We start from the raw sequence: 19,162 nt of genomic DNA on the forward strand, positions 1-19,162 counted from the left end.
AGATTAGAGTAACTTACTGAATCCCTTGCGTTTTCGTATCTGAACAATCGGGTTACGGAAACTGAAAAGATAAAAAGACCCTAGGGGTCTTTTTATCTTTTCAGTTTCCGTAAGTCTATTGTTCAGATACGAAAACGCAAGGGAAGCAGTATACAGACTTTTTATTGTACGTACAATATTGTATGTACAATATGTACGTTATTTAATCTACACCAGGCACAAAAAGAAACTCGTCAGTTATATTCATCCTTGCTGTTCAATAACTTGATAATATTGGATTATTCTGAAATATACATTTTGTTAATTGGACTTTGCTTTCTCATTTGACACCCTGTTCGTGAAAAACGAACAAGAATTTTCAACGATTTTCAATGGGAACGCATCGTTGTATTGCACACAAGCAACTCGGGCCAATCAATAAAACACACAGTGTAACAGGCGCAATTGACTCGTTAAAATTGCAACTTTTAATGTTGGGGTTTGAGAGTTTGGAGGCGCATATCTTGGTCAATTCTTGCTCAATGTTCACGAACAGGGTGTCAAATGAGAAAGAAAAGTCCAATTAATAAAATGTATATTTCAGAATAATCCAAAATTATCAAGTTATTGAACAGCAAGGATGAATATAACTGACGAGTTTCTTTTTGTGCCTGGTGTATTGCCCTTCTACTTCCAGTACTGTTTAAGTTCTAACGAATGTTTGATGACGTAAAATCGATAATATATTTCTGCTAGATATTGTATGTAACATATTATCGATTTTTCGTCATCAAACATTCGTTAGAACTTAAACATTACTGGAAATAGAATGGCAATAGATTAAATAACGTACATATTGTACATACAATATTGTACGTACAATACTCGGAGTCTGAAGCGCGCTTGATTCAGTAAGTTTACTGTAATCTGACTTCATTGTTAACTTTGAAGTACCAATCAGCTTATTTCAATAGAAGCAGATGCCTATGTCAATAAAAGCGGGAGAGACAAGACCGAGGTTTTTAATGGTCTAGCGCCCTCTCGTTTTTGCATTGCTAATTTGATCTATATTAATTTGACAAAATGTATGCCAATCCGAATGATAATGTCCACTTTTTTTCTGTAAAAACGATGAAAATAAGCCCTTAAATCACAAAAGGTCCGCTTATGAGCCTGTCGCACCCCAATGCACTTGTGTAGGGCCACAGTGTCGCACTTCCCTCGTATCAATGCTTATCTCCTATTTTGCTTCCTCCTGCCCCCCCATGATCAGGCTCCCCACTTCCTCCCCGGTCCCTACAGACCCTACTCTCTCCTCTGGAGCTTTCTCTTTCTAGTCTTTCCGTCTTTCCGTCTATCCCTCTCCTCTCTTTCTTCCTCACCCCCTCCCACTCTCACTTGTTCAGTCTCAAGTATCTCCCTCCCTCCCTCCCCTCCCTTCCTCCCTCCCCCTCCCTTGCGAAATTTATCACTATGATCCATGACTGAAAATAAGCTCTGCAAAAATAAACATTTAAAATAAACCCGAGTCTTGCATATATATAGGCCCAACCAATTATCAGATTAGCTTGCCATTGGTACGAATGAATAGAATACATTATCTTTGCTCCAATGCAAATCCTTTGTATTGCATTTCAATATAAAACATGATTACCAAATCACCACTTGTACGCGCCTCATTGGGAGATATTTGACTATTTCAGACGCTCGTTTCATTGCTAGGCATAGGCTTCAACATAAAAAGTCCCAAGTTTTGAGATATTTTCTCAAAATACCAGAAACCCGACCAGAAACTATCTTTAGAACCACTGAACCAATACTAGGCTTATTTGTACTCATTGTAATACATTTTTCATGCTGACTCCAAAATTGGTCATAAAAATGTAAAATTTTGAAATTTCTTCATATTGGCGATGTGTAAATTTATCTTCAGCTCTTATCTGAGGCAAACGTGTATTGCAAGCCAGAAGGGTCAGAACGTGTATGGCAAGCCAAGGGGTCCAAAAGCGTGGAACTGCTACGCGTAGCTTCTTTCTCGTTACGAGCAGCTGTTTGACCAATCAAAATAGTCAAATTTAATCACGTGGTTTGGTCGTTAGCTGCGCGTAGTATAGTGCTAGGTATCCTCTTTCACAATTATTATCTTGTAATTAATTTACGGAATTAGCATAGATAACGAACGGGTGAAGGAGGCCAAATCACAGCACGTGTCAAGAGAACATGTTGCTAATGCCTGGCTAAAATGACACAAAGGATATTTATTTAGTGTTTCCAAGTTTACACCGTGTTTAATAGCAAGTAACTTTATACTCGGGCTGTATTAGCGGTGCAGGGGATATGAAGGTCAAACAACAACTACTACTGATGTAAAGCGCTGTGTAAAGATATTGCAAGGAAAGCGATATCACATGCCACTGTGTAAATATGGAGAGAGTAAAATGGGTCATCATTTTTTCGGAACGGGGGGTCCTAAATTTACAAAAAGTCGGCGTCAATAAAATTGCGGCCCTCACTATTTCGGCATCAAAATGTTATGACCCCCGACTCCCACCACCGATACACCTTACCCCCTAGACAGGCTAAAATTGTATTGAAATCAGTCTTTTTGAATACAATAAACACACTATCTGTAGTCATCTTGTGACTCCTACATTTTGTCATTATCAATTTATGACCCCGACCCTTATTTTTCTTTCCAAAAAGTATGACCCCTAAATTTGGGATCCCTTCCGAAGAAAATGATAGCCCCTAAATATAGAACAATCATCATTCTGTTCAGATATTACTTTAATAGCACCTATACCATTTTTTGCTGATATACTACAGATATTTTCATTTACAAAAATTAACAACGTAATATTTGTGAGAGAGGATGTTTACATCAGCTCCACGTGTTTAAAACCGCGAATCTGATTGGTTAATAAGCTGCACGTAACGAGAAAGAAGCTACGCGTAGCAGTTCCACGCTTTTGGACCCCTTGGCTTGCCATATTAGCACTATACCACGTGCAGCTAACGACCCAACCACGTGATTAAATTGACTATTTTGATTGGTCAAACAGCTGCACGCAGCTTTAAATAAGCTGCGCGTAGCCATCTGCACGTTATGACCCCAATGTCTTGCCGTAAACGTGACGGGACTTAAATCCATTTGAGATCCTCACTCCCACTGCACTGAGGAAGATTCTGGATTACAATCAAATTCAGCAGCTTGTATAATTCTAGATCCAAATAATTATGTTTTCATCCACTTAAAGCGGAAATTATTATGTGGAAGATTTTGGAAATCCAAACAAACTTTCTCATTTGAGGCCAAATTTTGTCAAATCCAACTGCATTTTACAATACAGTTTTCAACTAGAATTTAATATAAAATTTCCAACGTAGTCCAACTCAACTCTCTCCACGCGGGAGTCGACGGCACACGACAAGTTTCATATTTTGTACATTTTTATAATATATTTGGAATCAGCATGGAAAATGCATTCAAATGAGTAGAAACAAGCCTAGTATTGGTTCAGTGGTTCTTGAGATAGCTCTTGATCTTTTTGGCGCCCTCTACGGAGGCGCCAAAATATAGGCATGACTTTGTGAAAAGCTTCTAATTTCACTCTTGCTAGATTGACTTCGCAATTGTTTTGCTAAAATTATGCCCAGCTCAGAAATAAAACCACAATTTGCTTTGATTTTATTTTATTATTGTTTTCTGATATGCACAGGATAAAATGGTGAGCGTATATTCTTTGTTTAAAATACAAAATTAGGATTTATAAAAACACCAAATAAATCCTGACCTTTGTATGGGCTCAACCAGTTTACCGTGTGCCTTAGAACCCGATAGACGGTGACATTTGACCATACACTAGGATCCACAACATACTCATCTATCATGGGAACAGTTCTTAAGCCCTAATACATTTGTACTTTCATCCTTTGAAAATTTGGGTACAGAAACTCATACTCTGCAACTTGAGGTCAAATTTTGCACTATGATTATGTAATTGAGGTTATTGGACTATGCCATTGGGATGAGACTCTTGTGGTCCATAGTGATAAGATCAATTAACGAGGCCTCTCAAACTGATGGCTTTTGTTTGCTAATTACCATAGAATCTATATAGCGGTTATTGCCAAAGTTGCAATATGGTGGCACAATTGGGCGGCAAACTGTATGTAAACAACACGGCATATTAATTATACATGTTCTACATTGTTGTATTTTAAAACACTGAAGACCAAAATTGACGTTATTGCCATGATTGGATCATGGAGGTAGTACTACAACTCTGGCGGAAATTCGTTGCCACACCAGGGCCACACCAGCACGTTCTGGTGTTAAAAGCACGCAATCGAAGCTAAGTAGGGGAGAGCGGGGAGTGTTCGCCCTTGGGGCAGGTTCGCCCACCCCTTGTTTCTCAGCACTACGGCTATCGGGGAAGTTGGTGATGGCAAAATTAGGTGACATAGGTCATTATAAACTTCTCATATTAGCTACGCGACATATAGAGACGTGTTCATGGAACTGCAGCCAAAACAAAAAATGTACACCAAAACGTAATTTTTTCCTGCATTAATAATGTTGTTTTATCATTGATGCATAAATACAGATGGTTTTAATGGAAATCTGTATTGGGAACATATGGGATTTGTCAAAGATTTAAAGCAGTTATAAACTCCTTATTCGATTTGTTTTTTGCATACCCTGAAGAAAATACAAAAATGTGCACAAGGGGCACGTTCACCCTTTTGAGGATGGGGCATGTTCGCCCTATATTTTCCCCGGGCGGACTTACCCCAAACTGGAGGGCGGACCTACCCCATCAGCGTATTATGCAAAATATTTATAATTATACCATTAAACAAGGTAAAACTACTGAAAAGCATGTTTTTTTAAGTTATGTGGTATCAGTATTACTCATACCACCGTTTATGTCCTAATCCATAATCTCCCGAAGTTGTAAACATGATACGTTTAAGCTCACTTTGGACCCCTACATTTTACCCTGACCCGACCCCTGCAACAAATTTAGTGACTCCCCAAAAGAGAATGAATGCCGGAATACTCTTGCTTAATGTTTGCATTTAATATGTTATTGAATTATGCAATGCTTAAACCTTTTTTTTGTGATTGGGGTGAACTTACCCCACCATATGGGCGAACCTGCCCCAATATGGGGCAAGTTCGCCACTTTGCAAAACTTTTTTGTTTGCTCTATCCTGTTGCTATTGTAAGACCTATAGTTCTGGGATTGTGGTCGTATATAGCTAAGACATAGGGCTTTCACATGGGCTAATCAGGTCATCCCTAACCTTAAAATTGACATCGCTAGGCTGGTCAGAAAAAAATAGGGCGAACACTCCCCGCTCTCCCCTATGTGATAGTTCCGTATTATTTTGTATAATAGTTGCAAATGCACATTCAGATTACACTTGCCCCTTCCCCACCCCCATTTTCCAATGTTGGGAGACTGTAACGTAGAAATGATGACGATTTTGTCCAAATCAACATTGCAATAGGGGAGCGGGGAAGGATGTTGGCCAATTAACGCTCAGGTGTGGCAACATTTTTCGCCAAGGTTGTAGCTACTACCTCCATGATTGGATTAAGTAAATAACTAAATCCTGTTATCTACCCAGCAATGTTTGCTTATAAATCTTAATAATTGTAACAAACTGTAGTGTACTATAAATGGTACAAGACAGAAAAGGCAAACAGACAGAAATTTAGAGTTTTAAATTAGAGAGTTGACAGGAAGTTGTAAGAGTTAAATTGTTATGGATATGATTGGTGTAAGGGCGAAAAGTTGAATGTCAGATCAAAGTCATCCGAGGTGAATTAAGTAATGTCAATCACAAATTGTTACAGGTCATTTGAGGTGGACTAAGTTTATATTTGGATTGTCAGAACACCTTCCCCAATCAGACACATTTCTCTTGCATTTGATCATCTTCTACTCTTCCCTAGAAAAATCATTATAATACCAAATCTACATTGTACACACCATGGAATTCACCATATCACGTCCAAGTTCACATTGGGCGCCACATTCCTTTTTTAACTTAGGAATTTTTATTTAATGTTTCTATGGCTAGCACGCAGGCCCGAGCACGCAGGGCGGTATACTTGTATTCTTCCGGGAGGCAGGGGCGTAGCCAGCTTTCTTGGTCAGGGGGGGGGGGGGATAACATTTCAGGGGCGCAGCTGAAAAAAAATGCAGTTGCAACCAGGGGCTATTTTAGAAGAAAAAAGTCACTGCACGTTAGCAAACGTAAAATTTAAAGATCAGCTAGCGGGGATAAGCTTGAGGGGAAGGAGTTGTTGGCAGAGGGTTTGTCTCCCCTCGAGTTCTGTAAACTTTTACAAATCACGCGTTAAAATCACACATTTTACTGGCTCATTTTTGACGTTAAGGGCTGAGAGCTGAGAGCACATCACTCATACCGTACCGAATTGCATAAAAAATGATATTTTTGACATTTAACAGTCCTCGAAGTAAAGTTTATCAATCTAATGATATGCATTTGAAGTTGAAAATTGATGTCTGCTTATCTAATGTATTTCATTAATTAATTTAATTGACTTGTCATTATTTTTAATTATCTACAACTCCATGAAAGTACACACTAGGATCATTAATGTCATTAAGTTTATGGTATTGATGGTATTGATATGCAAAAACGAATACAGACTCTGCAAAAATGCATAAAATGCACACAGGTGCCTACAATTTCACGAAATTAATATCTGCAAAATGTAATAATAATATAAAAAGACTCATAAAAGTACACAGAACCTCTTTATTAAATATTGAATGAATGCACACGTATCCCTACCATCTCTTAACCTGTCGCACAGTAACGTCAAGTTCTCAAAATGCAATAAGATTTTTGCAACTTAAGTGATGCAAAGGTGCATAATTAAGTTGTCGGCAAATTGCATAAAAAAGTTGCATACAAATTTCATTACAAACGATTAAACACACTTTTCATGAACTAAATGTCTATATTGCTCAACTTAAAACACTAAGATGTTCAGTCCATAAACAGGGTGTTTATTTTCTGCAAGCAATATACAGGGTGAGTAAAAAAAAGTGCAATAGTGCAAAGAATCCGTCTTTATTTCTTAACCAGATTGAACTTTTAGGATTTAAAACACATGATATGTTCATTAGTGGCCTTGTGTGAAAATAACCCGAACTAATTAGCACTTACCGATACCGTTCTGTTGTTATGACACATTTTACAGCGATACCCAAAATTACCAGAGGCGTTGTGAGGCAATATTTGCTTGATTTCCCCTGCCAATTGAATGTTTGACTGATCACCATAAACTATACAATCTAGGACATAGGATTTCCCGACTAGATCAGTCTTACTTTGTGGGGGAACTTCTTTAATTTCTTAGTCATTTTCGGGCTGAAACTAGTATAGATATATATAGTATAATTATTTTAAGCACGAATTTTTAATTCTCACTGCACGGATTTCTATTATCACTGCATGAACGTGCCAGGAGGCACGTTAAAATAGCCTCTGGTTGCAACATGGAATTCTTGTTTTAGAGAGACTGTACATGTCTTCGAGCCATACTGCAGTTACTGTCCGTTTTCCTATACACAATACACAGTGCTCTCACCATTGACGCGCGACCTTTACAAATAGTGTATGAGAAGTATATTGCATTTGCCTAGCCCGGTTGCCTAGTTAACATCACCGTGTGAAAAATAACCGGCCAATATTTAAACTATTCTCCAAACTTCTAGCAAATATATTTCTCTAACATGACCTAAAATTACAGCTAGGTTAGATGTTCAGAAATAGTCGCACTTTCGTCGACTATGAGTGAGGGCGAAGCATAGCTAGCTCATAGCTAGCCAACTCCCCGTGTTAATTGAATGGAGATTTGACCGAAAATATTGAGCTATATTGGTAACGGACCGCTCCGTTCTGAAGGATGCCACAAAAAAAACGGTACAAGCTACATTTAAACTATTCTATGAAATTCTAGAAAATATAGTTTTGTAACATGTCCTAATTTTTAGCTAATTTAGGTGTTTGGAAATAGTCGCACTTTTGTGTTTTAGGAAGGATATGTAAACGACAGATAACACCAAAAATATGAAGAAATTATTTCCAAACCGTGTTAAGTCAACAATCATTATGTTGCTCATTTTCAAGAATGCTGGTTAACAAAAAGCAGGCCATTGTCTCATTTCGTGAACAAAGGTGAACAAAGGATCACATACCATTGTTTCCTTGTGTTTCCTTTATAATCAGTTACCCAACTGAAGCTGTATTATAGCACCTCATAGCGATACCGCACATATAAAACAGACACATGTGCACAACCAGCATGACCAGAGAAGATCCGATTTAATCAGTTGAGCTGTTTCAATGAGTGTTATCTTGGTTTAATAGCTTTTAATGGGGTTTAAGTCCTGCAAAGGTCGAGATGAATTCTACTATAGACATGACTGCATCATGCTTCCAAAAAGGCTTTATTTGGGATGATGTGCGCGCAAAAAGTTTGATTTGACACTATTTTTGCCCATGATCGAGATGAAAATGGCTTTATTGCGACAATGTTCGCGCGCAGCTCGCAAAAAAAAAAAAAATTACACAATTTTGGCCCATGGTCGGGGTAAATTTTGATGGAAAAGGGGCTCCTTGCCCTTTTTCTTTTCCTTTGCCCTTTGGTCTTTTTTTTTCTTTTTTTTGTCAAGGGGCAGTCTGCCCCCCTGCCCCCGCTAGCTACGCTACTGCGGGGGTGGACTTTAAATGGAATAGCTCAAAATAGCGAAATTTGTTTTCATCTATGAACGTAATCAAATCTACGATACTTGTAAACAGGTAGGCCTACATTATTACCGAGACAACGTTATATACAGTATACAGACTGATTCAAAAAGAACTTCATTTCGATTGCCTGTTTTTTTGCGAGAAATTCACTCGTGTATCATATTCAAAATTAGGCATATCATTACTGTTAGAAAATATCATAAAAGATTCAAAATTTTGTTTAAAATATTTTTCATTTTATCAATGCATTCCAAATCTACACCCATTTGAACAAATTAGTCCATTTTTGGAACTATCCACAATTACTTATTCAACATACACATTATACTTATTCATTAACATGACTCGTGCGAAATCTTCAAAGGCTACATGTATATACAATGAAATAAAATTTGTATTATATTGCGAATTTCAAAAATCAAAATATGATACTTGTTAGCAGAAGGACTTCTTCGTATTCAGAATGCAATATGTAATGGTGTGTCTGTGTTCTCAGGTTCTACATAAATACAATGCAAACATGGGTCTACATGTCCACAACATTAATAATAATATTATTATTAATGTCACAGACACACTGCAATAAGCAAAACGATTTTAGTAAGAACTATAAAACTTTAAAAAAAAAGGTTGATATTGTCACTTTTCGTTACTTATTTACTTCGTTTGGTCTTATTTTGTAATTTATTTTTCGATTAGTATACAATTATTTTTACTTCCATAAAAAATCACTATTTTTAGGATAACAATGAAGCATGAAGTTTAGAGTGAATTACGCAACCATGAAAGTTTCAGATTGAGGGTACCTTAACCAATATTTAAGACGAGTCCACTTCTTTTTGACTCAGTCTGTACAGTAGAATACGAGCGTAATTAATTTGTTGCCGACGTTTCGAACCAATTAGAAAAAGATTATATTTCGCAATAATTATGAAACAACGGATGAAAGTTTGGAAATCTAAAAACTTATTTGAAATTAAAATCAGGAGTTTGGTCAAAACTTCATCAGAAACGTTTAATGTTTAAAAGAAAACCAGGATCTCATTTCTTTATTGGTGAATATATGACACAACGTTTTATTGCTCTCAGTATTTCTACTGATATGGAATACTATTGAAACAAGAAAGCAATCTAAATATTAAGCATAGAATAAAATATGGACGCACGGATCCGAGGTGGTCAAAAGGTGTTAAATTTGAATTGTATCGCATGGATGAAGTAACTATCTACTAGCATGGATGAAGTAGCTATCTACTGCTGATATAGCATGGATGAAGTAGCTATCTACTAGCATGGATGATGTAGCTATCTACTTATAGCATGGATGAAGTAGCTATATACTACTGATATAGCATGGATGAAGTAGCTATCTACTAACATGGATGAAGTAGCTATCTACTGCTGATATAGCATGGATGAAGTAGCTATCTACTACTGATATAGCATGGATGAAGTAGCTATCTACTAGCATGGATGAAGTAGCTATCTACTGCTGATATAGCATGGATGAAGTAGCTATCTACTAGCATGGATGATGTAGCTATCTACTACTGATATAGCATGGATGAAGTAGCTATATACTACTGATATAGCATGGATGAGTATCTATCTACTAACATGGATGAAGTAGCTATCTACTGCTGATATAGCATGGGTGAAGTAGCTATCTACTACTGATATAGCATGGATGAAGTAGCTTTCTCTACTACCATGGATAAAGAGCTATCGACTACCGATATGAAGTAGCTATCTAGCTATCACGGATGAAGTAACTATCTACTGCTATGAAATATCTATCTACTGCTGATATAGCATGGATGAAGTAGCTATCTACTGCTATGAAATATCTATCTACTGCTGATATAGCATGGATGAAGTAGCTATCTACTGCTGATATAGCATGTATGAAGTAGCTATCTACTAGCATGGATGAAGTAGCTATCTACCGCTGATATAGCATGGATGAAGTAGCTATCTACTACTGATATAGCATGTATGAAGTAGCTATCTACTGCTGATATAGCATGTATGAAGTAGCTATCTACTAGCATGGATGAAGTAGCTATCTACTAGCATGGATGAAGTAGCTATCTACTGCTGATATAGCATGGATGAAGTAAGTATCTACTGCTGATACAGCATGGATGAAATGGATGAAATAGCTATATACTGCTGATATATAGGATGGATGAGGTAGCTATATGGATGATGTAGCTATCTACTGCTGATAAAGCATGGATGAAGTAGCTATCTAATGCTGATGGAATAGCTATCTATACCATGTCTACTGCTGATATATGAAGTAGCTATCTACTGCGAATATTGCATGGATGAGTAGCTATCTAGGCCCTACTGCTGATGATTGCTATCTACTACTGATATACCATGGATGAAGTACCGTAGCTATACTTCTGATATAGCATGGATGAAGTAAGGCCTAAATAATTAGGGTAGGTAGGTAGGATCGTTTTTTATAATATGTTTTTTAGTATATTCAAGGACAATCTTTGTGATAAAATGTTACCAATGCAACTTTTAAAGCTGTAAATTTGCGTTTGATAAAAGCATTGGATCTTTTTTCTTCTCTTTTTTTGATGAAATTTTTTGGCAAAAAAAAAAAGTCTAGGGCCGGTCGGGCCTAATTTTAGGGAGTGTTCATAAATACTTTGGTGGGAGGGGTTGGAAAATATTGGGGGGGGGGGATCAAAAAGAATGTTGGGTCCTAAAATAGGGGGATCAAAAAAATTTAGGATAAAATTCCGGGGTAAAACGTACGAGAATTAAAGGCATGTACATTCCAATTTTTTTTTCGCGCGCGCATGAATGTTATACTATACTATAGTTAGGTCAAAAACTTCAATTTGGTGACCACTCTCTGGCTAGTAAGGTTTGACGATTGATTCGACTTCTATGGACCATTTAGAAAAAAAAATAGCCCCCCATGTCCCGGATATATTTTTTTTTCGGATATGTCGAGTACAAGGATTCCGATTCTGACATTAGTTTGACATTACGGCATCATTTTCACACAGAAATCCAAGATGATGGCCGGCACCATCTTGAAAAATTTAGTTTTTAACCAGATGACTTAAAATCGTGTACAAAGACACCTTTTGGATAAGTCGACCACAAGGATTTCAAATTTGACATTACTTTGACATTACGACCTCATTTTTACCCAGAAATACAAGATGGTGGCCGCGCCGGCGCCATCTTGAAAAAAAAAAGTTTTGAACCAGAGTACCTAAAATCGTGTACAAAGACACTTTTTTCGGTAAGTCGACCCCAAGAAATCCGAATCTGACATTAATTTGACGTTATAACATAATTGTTGCCAGATATCCAAGATGGCCCCCATTTGGTAGAGCGTAAATGTGATTTTTGAATTTGAAATCCTTGTGGTCGACTTATCCAAAAAAAGTGTCTTTGTACACGATTTTAGGTCCTCTGGTTCAAAACTAAATTTTTCAAGATGGTGATGGCCACCATCTTGGATTTCTGGGTGACAATGATGCCGTAATGTCAAACTAATGTCAGAATCGGAATCCTTACTCGACATATCCGAAAAAGTGTCTTTGTGCATGATTATAGGTTCTCTGGTTCAAAACTTAAATTTTCAAAATGGTGGCGGCGGCCATTTTGGATTTTGGCCTCTAACGAAAAATACCGGGATTTTTGTAAGGGACATGGGGGCTATTTTTTTTTCTAAATGGTCCATAGAAGTCGAATCAATCGTCAAACCTTACTAGCCAGAGAGTGGTCACCAAAGTGAAGTTTTTGACCTAACTATGAAGTAAATCAATTGTGTACTCTCAAGCTTCAAATCAACAAAATAATACGCACTTTAAAATTTGGGTGTAACACTACGACTCCAATGAGTAATAACTCCAAACGGTAATTTTTAGCTAATGAGTTAATGACCATAGGCGTAGATTCCAGGGGGATTGGGCCAGGTAATATTATCCCCCGCCCCCCAACATTTTGATAGGGAGGATGGTCCATTATGTAATCATCCCCCGATGTTAACGCCTGTATATGGGTTTCTGACCAAAATTAACCCCATATTTGGTCATTTTAAACTAAAAAGTGCCATTTTTTTGCGTTGCGCTTCAAGCAAATTCATTCCAGTTCAGTGTATCAAATTTCACCAGTTTAGCTTCAATGTGGCAATTTTTTGGCGCGCTTCGCGCGCGTTTGTACCATAAACCTATTTTGTCGGCAAAAGGTGCTGGATTCACTGGACTTCAAGAAATTTTCTCTGATCCCAATGTCAAAAAGAAATCTATGCCACTGTTAATGACATATATTTTGGTTTCTTTTTAGGACACGAAAGGGGGGATCCAAAAAATTTAAACCATAAAAGGGGGAATAAAAAAAGCCGCCCTTTTTTAGGGGGGTCAAAAATTTGGGTGTAACACTATGACTCCAATGAGTAATAACTCCAAACGGTAATTTTTAGCTAATGAGTTAATGACCATGATAGGCGTAGATTCCGGGGGGGGTTGGGCCAGGAATAAATCCCCGCCCCAACATTTTGATATGGAGGATGGTCCATATATAATCATCCCCAATGTTAACTCCTGCATATGGGTTTCTGACCAAAATTAACCCCATATTTGGTCATTTTAAACTAAAAGGTGCCAATTTTTTTGCGTTGTGCTTCGAGCAAATTCATACCAGTTTTGTACCATTATTTCACCAGTTTAGCTTCAATATGGCAATTTTTTTTAAGTCGGGTTATGCCAATCAAACATACTGCTGATGAAGTCTATCTAATGCTGATATAGCATGAATGAACTTCAATGAAGTACCTCTCTAGTCTTTCTTTTTCTTTCTTTCTTTCTTTCTTTCTTTCTTTCTTTTTCTTTCTTTGTAAATCTTTCTTTCTTTCTTTCTTTCTTTCTTTCTTTCTTTGTAAATCTTTCTTTCTTTCTTTCTTTCTTTCTTTCTTTCTTTCTTTCTTTCTTTCTTTCTTTCTTTCTTTCTTTTTCTTTCTTTCTTTCTTTCTTTCTTTCTTTCTTTCTTTCTTTCTTTCTTTCTTTCTTTCTTTCTTCCTTCCTTCCTTTCTTCCTTCCTTCCTTTCTTTCTTTCTTTCTTTCTTTCTTTCTTTCTTTCTTTCTTTCTTTCTTTCTTTCATTCTCTCTTTCTTTCTTTCTTTCTTTCTTTCTTTGTAAATCTTTCTTTCTTTCTTTCTTTCTTTCTTTCTTTCTTTCTTTGTAAATCTTTCTTTTTCTTTCTTTCTTTCTTTCTTTCTTTCTTTCTTTCTTTCTTTCTTTCTTTCTTTCTTTCTTTCTTTCTTTCTTTCTTTCTTTCTTTCTTTCTTTCTTTCTTTTCTTTCTTTCTTTCTGTCTTTTTCCTCTCTTTTTTAAAACCCTCACCCTTTCTTTCTTTCACCCTTTCTCTCCTGGTAACACAAAAAGTGGGCATAAGTTTTGAAACATAGCCTAATGAGATTGCAAAGGCGCATTCCGATTTCAATGGTTTTCAATTAAAATAGCGCCCTCGTTTTAAACGAATCGGCGGTTATGAATGAAAACCTCAATGTAATGCGAAGTTCTATATCACGAAGTTTCAAGTGGATCAGGGAATGAACTTTTGCCCCGATGGTTGAGAATAAACAACACAATAAAATGGCAGCGGTCTGTGTAGAAGTTGTGACAACTAAGGACGCTAGTTATTTTTAGATTTTGGATATTAACCTTTGTCAGAAAGTATCTTGAAGTTTGTAAGCTTAGTGGAATAAATCTACAGGATTTGGTGATCGTATTTGAAATTGAAAATACGTGGCGTTGCTCTGAAACCGGAGGTGAGTTCGTGTTCCTAAACTCTCTTCTAGTTCTAGACTAGACATGCTAGAGTATTAGTGTACATGTACCAGACTTGTAGTCGAGTCACTGAAAGTCGAGTCCGAGTCGAGTCGAGTCATCGAGCCCTCGAGTCTCGAGTCGAGTCGAGTCATGAAGCCTTCGAGTCCGAGTCGAGTCGAGTCATTTGAAGTTGTCAGTCGAGTCGAGTCGAGTCGAGTCAGGCCATTCTGTCGAGTCGAGTCGAGTCGAGTCGGATATATTTTGTCGAGTCATTTCGAGTCACTTCACGCTTTATATGCTCATGATACCAGCTATCAACTTGATAGCCCAATTTGCATGAATTTGTACTTTTTTAAATTAAAATCCCAGTGAGAGTACATAATATTAATTTATGAATCTATGTGCTCCATCCAGTGCATTGTGGAAATCAGTAATCAGTCAGACACTCGCACATGGAATTTTAGGGGGATTTTGACCCACATTTTGATAGCAGTTCCACATAGAAAAGCTGCTATCATCATGAGACTAAGATCTAGAAACACCACCGAAATCCCAGACAAGCTAGTACCTAGACCAGTGACTTTGACTCGCGTAGTGAAGCCGACACTGCTTAGCAACGACTTGAACATTCAAGGACGCATACCCGGACGCAAGCAAGCAGATAATGATAATACAGAACATGTTGCATTTGACGCGGCGCGGGAGATAACGGCGCAGTAACCACGCAACCGAGAGCGTCAGAATGTACGCGATTATCGCCGCGCCTAGAAACCCCCTCAATCCGTCGAGATCACCGAGGCTACGGGCCTCTCCACCCGCTGTGGTAAGGGAGGGGCAGTCATAGGTCTAGGTGGTATGTCTATGACCGAAATGCTGTTTTGTTAGCTGAATCTTTTTGATGAAAGTCAATCTTTGACAAGATGTAACTTTGCTACAGAAAGGGCTATGACAAAACGGTTTTCAGTTTTGACTTTCTTTACTCAAGGGCTTTAATTTGATATATAAAATGATGCAGTTTGATGGCAAATTTGAATTCACCTGGCATACCTACAGCCTTGTCCCTAGGCGCAATTAAGTAACTGTGAGTTTACATGTAGTGTGCTACACACACACAAAAATACCCCACATGCCTGCTGTCTGATACAGGTACTAGGTGGTCTGATACATGTAGTTTTTACCTTCAGGAGTAACCTGATGGACATGGCTTTTGAAGAAAGTGTATACGGTTGGTTGGTTGAGTCAACAGTGTTGGGTGGGGTTTGGTAGAGTGGTGTGTGGTGTGATGCAGTGAGTGACCTTCTCATCACATTTCTACAATTTTATCATCAAAATGCCATAAAATTATGCGGAAACTTTAAAATTGACCTTTTTCAGCAAATTTGTAGGCCTATTGTAAATTTTTCAAATAAGAAATAAAATATAGAATTTTGCTCCATTTTTGCAAATAATGACCCATTTTTTCAAAATGTTGTACCAAATGACCCCTTCTTTCAAAATTTTATACCCAATTACCCCTTTTTCATTTTGTTATACCCAAACTAAGCAATGCCAATAGGTAGATACCTGTCAGATTAAAGTTGAATGACCCCCCCACCACCACGGGCATGGCCTCTCACCCCGAGTCCGGACTCGAGCCGGACTCGAGTCCGGACTCGGGTCCTATTTTTGTTGGACTCGGACTTGGCTCGGACTCGGCACCCCTGGCCTTGGACTCGAGTCCAGACTCGGACACAAAAGGACTCGGACTTGGCTCGGACTCTGATACAAATGGACTCTGCTCGGCTCAAACTCGGACAAGCTGGACTCGGGTACAAGTCTGCTAATTTCAACATTATATTTAGCAATGATGTAGCTTTCGAGTCTTATTATGCACATCTGGATAATTATATCCATGTTTTATTGATATTTTAAAATTCATAAACATCCCAAATTTCATTATGGTAAGAACCTCTCTATTCATTTGACTCAGATGCACAAGCCCACGCCTGGGCACAAGAAGTACATGTCATGATGTGGCTGGTGGAAATGCTCACACCAGTCAGTCACATTGCAATGTAGTTCTTCATGTGTGCAGCATGTAGAGGAGTGTATTTGGATGGGGAATAATCAAAATGATTAATAAAAGCTATAATAATGATATTTTAACATGATAACTTGAAATTCACCACAAAAAGAGAGTATCTCAAATGTTTTCCCAGTTTGCTGTTTTTTTTCTGTATTGATCAGTCATTGTGTGAATGAGACATGTAGCATACATGTAGGGGTGTGTGCACAGGCTGTTACAATGACATGTGTGTAGCATTCATGTACATTTTGTGTAGCCAGGCTCAGCAATGATGGACAATGGACTTTTCCACCATGCCAAGTTTGAAGCATGTAAAAAAAAGGTGGATCCTTTAGCCAGATCGACAGGCAATCATACATGTACATTGTACACACATACATATAATTTATATTTTAAGTTATTATAAAGATGCTGAGAGATAGTAAGCCCAATTTGTAAAATATAAGAATCACAATACACTGAGATGTGTGGAAGAAAACGTGCAGGTATTATTAGAAATATTAAGGTATAATTTATTTTTTCGAGTCATTTTTAAAAAGTCGATTCAGCCACAGTGACTCGAGTCACAAGCCTCGAGTCATCGAGTCGAGTCATTAAATTTCGAGTCGAGTCGAGTCATCGATTCATCAACCCTCGAGTCGAGTCGAGTCATCGAGTCACCTTGCCTCGAGTCGAGTCATCGAGTCACCAAAACTCGAGTCGAGTCGAGTCGAGTCGAGTCATTTCGAGTCGAGTCACTACAAGTCTGAGTACACGTATGAAATTACTTAAACTAGCGAGATCAGCGCATACGATGATTTACGCATTTGTATCTGTTTGTGTGTGAAACTTAGGCCAAGTAAAAATAAAAACATGTTTCTCGTCCGGGTTTTTAAAAATTATGAGAATGAGGGCCTTTTTATTTTTATTTTTATTGGAAAACGACGCTAAATACCTGTATTTGGCACCATATTTCGGGTATTCGACATACAGATTGATATCTGAGAAAAAGGAGGAGGCCCTTTTTATTTTATTGTTGAACTTGTTGAAGTTCAGGAGTTACGACCGTAGCGACTCGATCGACGGGACGCCATTTTTTCGTCTGCTTGAAATTCACCAAATCTCGATTTGGATTTATCCACGAGACTCCACGAGACTTACCTGGATGATGTCATCATTTTATAGGGAATTTTGTGACCTTTGCACTCATACCAAACACGACGGGGTTTGTTTTGGGGAAAGCCCCTAATTTTTCAGTTTTTTGAGGTCTATTTTTGAGGTAAGATTTTCATGGTTTTTACACCTATATTACACCCATATATTAATGAAATTTTAGAGTATTTTAAAGATGTTTGTGGTCATTCTTCTGCAGAAATCCATCGCGCATAGATGCGCAAAGGGAATTACTGTGATGACCCGTATTTGCAATTGGCCGTGAAAATACGACAATACGGGAGAAGTGGTGAGGTGGCGGTGCACGTGTTGTTCCTGATCGGGCTGGCGCTTGGGTGGGAGATGTAGCGCATATCGGGTCATGTCGTATGTGGTAAAATGCAAAATGCACACTTAATTCAAGTGATATTATTTTTGTTACTACTTTTAATCAACTCTATGATACTTTAAGAATTTGTATAATTTTTTTCACTTCCTTTGTATTTTTTTTTTTTTTTTCAATACTAAAGTTGAGTAGTGCAGTGTCAGATCATGGAAGAAAGAGATGAGAAGGAACCACAACGACTTCGATCGGCCAAGTTTTAATCCGCTTATCTATTGACGCATGAAAAGAAAAGCTATTAATGGTACTTACTTTCATGTATGATCCATTTACCGCGATCGATGCTTGGCAAAATTATTACTGGAAAAAATTTATAACAAACCCATCCACGAACAAACAAACGCTACCCAGAAGTAAGATTATGGAATTTCACTGATGCTCTGAACATGTATAGTAGCTTTGTTTTGGGATCTACAGTCAAACTGTTTTCTTGATCGTGTTGTGTAGAAAATGTCCTATAAAACATCGAAAAGGTAATCAAAATCGGCCGTTTTTTTGCTGAGTTTCATCTTTAGCAAATAAGGTAAGATTTTGGTGACTTTTTCGATGAAAAATAGATGTAAAATGTTCTTAAATAATGCACAATGTTTCGGTTGAGTCCGGTACATAAAACCTGTTTAATTTAATAGTTTATATGTGTATAATCGTAACTAGCTAACTCGTTTCAGTGCCAAAGACTGCCAACTCTGAGAAAAAAGTCATCAAAGTTCGGAAAAATTGGGCAAAATGGAAGAAAAAGATGTAGGCCATCAATGACCGATGATCACGCCACCAAAGAAAATCCTATAGGGTGCTTGCACGGAAGGTCATTAGTTCAAATCATCCTTCACACACGCTCCAGAAGACATGCAAATACATGGAATACAATACCAATCACCTATTTAACGCGGGGTATTGATCAAAGTAAATCCTCATGAATAACAATGTCAACTAAATGTCGGTAAAGGGAGTGGACAAAGTGAATGCGTTCGTTGTGGT

At 37.7% G+C, this 19,162-nt stretch overlaps 1 protein-coding gene across 1 annotated transcript in view; it reads left to right on the forward strand.

The window, feature by feature from the left end:
• The first annotated feature begins 14,387 nt into the window (after nt 1-14,387).
• Nucleotides 14,388-19,162, forward strand: part of LOC140145931 (uncharacterized) — a 52,836-nt gene continuing 48,061 nt past the window's right edge. The window contains exon 1 of the mRNA XM_072167667.1: nt 14,388-14,584. The gene's annotated coding sequence lies outside the window, so the exon portion shown is untranslated. The remainder of the gene's footprint in view (nt 14,585-19,162) is intronic.

The sequence above is a fragment of the Amphiura filiformis genome, chromosome 2 (assembly GCF_039555335.1).
Source record: "Amphiura filiformis chromosome 2, Afil_fr2py, whole genome shotgun sequence".
NCBI classification, from domain to species: domain Eukaryota; kingdom Metazoa; phylum Echinodermata; class Ophiuroidea; order Amphilepidida; family Amphiuridae; genus Amphiura; species Amphiura filiformis.